The following is a 3088-nucleotide window of genomic DNA, read 5'->3' as shown; positions in this document are numbered from 1 at the left end:
TCCGCTCTGTGGCTCCTCCTCTCCGCTCTGTGGCTCCTCCTCTCCGCTCTGTGGCTCCTCCTCTCCGCTCTGTGGCTCCTCCTCTCCGCTCTGTGGCTCCTCCTCTCCGCTCTGTGGCTCCTCCTCTCCGCTCTGTGGCTCCTCCTCTCCCGCTCTGTGGCTCCTCCTCTCCGCTCTGTGGCTCCTCCTCTCCGCTCTGTGGCTCCTCCTCTCCGCTCTGTGGCTCCTCCTCTCCGCTCTGTGGCTCCTCCTCTCCGCTCTGTGGCTCCTCCTCTCCGCTCTGTGGCTCCTCCTCTCCGCTCTGTGGCTCCTCCTCTCCGCTCTGTGGCTCCTCCTCTCTCACCCCCAGCAGGTTCTCACAGAGATCACTAACTCTGGTTACTAAGGGCTGTGCGTCCATGGAAACCGCTCCCTCGCCCCGCCCTGCTCCCGCCATTGGCTGTCTGTCCCCCTGCTCCCGCCCCCGGCCACTGTTCTCGCTCGCTGATTGGTTGGTTGTCACGTCCATCACGCATGCAGCATGTCAGTATGAGCCGGCCGGGCAGGGATGCAGAAAGTGGTGTCAGCGGGAGGAGCAGCCACGGACGGACTGACTGACTGACTGACTGACTGACGGGCGGCCTGCAGGTGAGTGCCCGCTGTGCCCGGGGGACCCTCTATAGTAACTACAACACCCAGCATGTCTGCAGAGCTGGAGGCAGCCGGGCCTGCTGGGGGTTGTAGTGCTCACATATATATATGACAGTCCCAGTATACAGTGTAAGGTCCCTCATATTGTCTCTGTACGTCTGCGGTTCTGAGGTGTTATCTGACGCGGCGCCATCATGTGACACAAAGACGTCGCACGTGTCCTGGGAAGTCTGCGCCGTGTCCTCGTGGTAAGATGTGTAATACGGCCGCGTACACACTGGCAGGTTTTATAAACTGCAGACATTCAATGAGAAAAACCTGCGAGAAAATGGCGAAGAATTCTGTGTCCGTAAAAGAGCGGCGCAAAGTAATACCTGCAAGAAAAACCCGCAAAAATGTGTCACCGCTCATAGAACCTCAAGGTGGGAGACGGCCCCCGAGGAGGAGGACGAAAGGCCAGATATAGGACAGAGCGCAGCCCCCCTCAGAGATCAGGGGCGTCCCCCACAGGACACAGGGGTCAGGACAACCCGAAATAACCGAACAGGGGTAACCCCGACCCCACACATACCGAGAGAACCGGAAATAGCCCAAATAGTCCCGAATACCCCCAATGTGAGAGGAAGGGAAAGAGTCACCCCGAATGTGTGCAAATATCTACAGATCTGTCTGATAGCCGGACCAATATCTATCTATCTATCTATCTATCTATCTATCTATCTATCTCCTATCTATCTATCTATCTATCTCCTATCTATCTATCTATCTATCTATCTATCTATCTATCTCCTATCTATCTATCTATCTCCTATCTATCTATCTATCTCCTATCTATCTATCTATCTATCTATCTCCTATCTATCTATCTATCTATCTATCTATCTATCTATCTATCTATCTATCTCCTATCTATCTATCTATCTCCTATCTATCTATCTATCTCCTATCTATCTATCTATCTCCTATCTATCTATCTATCTATCTATCTATCTCCTATCTATCTATCTATCTATCTATCTATCTATCTATATATATATCCTATCTATCTATCTATCTATCTATCTATCTATCTATCTATCTCCTATCTATCTATCTATCTATCTATCTATCTATCTCCTATCTATCTATCTATCTATCTATCTATCTATCTATCTATCTATCTCCTATCTATCTATCTATCATCTATCTATCTATCTATCTATCTATCTATCTATATATCCTATCTATCTATCTATCTATCTATCTATCTCCTATCTATCTATCTATCTATCTATCTATCTATCTATCTATCTATCTATCTCCTATCTATCTATCTATCTATCTATCTCCTATCTATCTATCTATCTATCTATCTATCTATCTCCTATCTATCTATCTATCTATCTATCTATCTATCTATCTCCTATCTATCTATCTATCTATCTATCTATCTCCTATCTATCTATCTATCTATCTATCTATCTATCTATCTATCTCCTATCTATCTATCTATCTATCTATCTATCTATCTATCTCCTATCTATCTATCTATCTATCTATCTCCTATCTATCTATCTATCTATCTATCTATCTATCTATCTATCTCCTATCTATCTATCTATCTATCTATCTATCTATCTATCTCCTATCTATCTATCTATCTATCTATCTATCTATCTCCTATCTATCTATCTTCTATCTATCTATCTATCTATCTATCTATCTATCTATCTCCTATCTATCTATCTATCTATCTCCTATCTATCTATCTATCTATCTATCTATCTATCTCCTATCTATCTATCTATCTATCTATCTATCTATCTATCTAACTATCTATCTATCTATCTATCTATCTATCTATCTATCTATCTAACTATCTCCTATCTATCTATCTATCTATCTATCTATCTATCTATGTATCTAACTATCTATCTCCTATCTATCTATCTATCTATCTATCTATCTATCTAACTATCTATCTCCTATCTATCTATCTCCTATCTATCTATCTATCTATCTATCTATCTATCTATCTATCTCCTATCTATCTATCTATCTATCTCCTATCTATCTATCTCCTATCTATCTATCTATCTATCTATCTATCTATCTATCTATCTCCTATCTATCTATCTCCTATCTATCTATCTATCTATCTATCTATCTATCTATCTATCTATCTATCTCCTATCTATCTATCTATCTATCTATCTATCTATCTATCTCCTATCTATCTCATATCTATCTATCTATCTCCTATCTATCTATCTATCTATCTATCTATCTATCTATCTCCTATCTATCTATCTATCTATCTATCTATCTATCTATCTATCTCCTATCTATCTATCTATCTATCTATCTCCTATCTATCTATCTATCTCTTATCTATTTATCTATCTATCTCCTATCTATCTATCTATCTATCTATCTATCTCCTATCTATCTATCTCCTATCTATCTATCTATCTATCTA

The 3088-nt window shown here is 41.3% G+C and overlaps 1 protein-coding gene across 1 annotated transcript in view; it reads left to right on the top strand.

The window, feature by feature from the left end:
• The first annotated feature begins 538 nt into the window (after positions 1-538).
• The window catches only part of TEKT3 (tektin 3), a 33454-nt gene continuing 30904 nt past the window's right edge, over positions 539-3088 (top strand). The window contains exon 1 of the mRNA XM_075278164.1: positions 539-627. The gene's annotated coding sequence lies outside the window, so the exon portion shown is untranslated. The remainder of the gene's footprint in view (positions 628-3088) is intronic.

The sequence above is a fragment of the Leptodactylus fuscus genome, chromosome 6, assembly GCF_031893055.1.
Source record: "Leptodactylus fuscus isolate aLepFus1 chromosome 6, aLepFus1.hap2, whole genome shotgun sequence".
Lineage (NCBI taxonomy): Eukaryota > Metazoa > Chordata > Amphibia > Anura > Leptodactylidae > Leptodactylus > Leptodactylus fuscus.
Note: the sequence above shows the minus strand (reverse complement) of the source record. Positions and strands in the feature narration are given on the sequence as shown.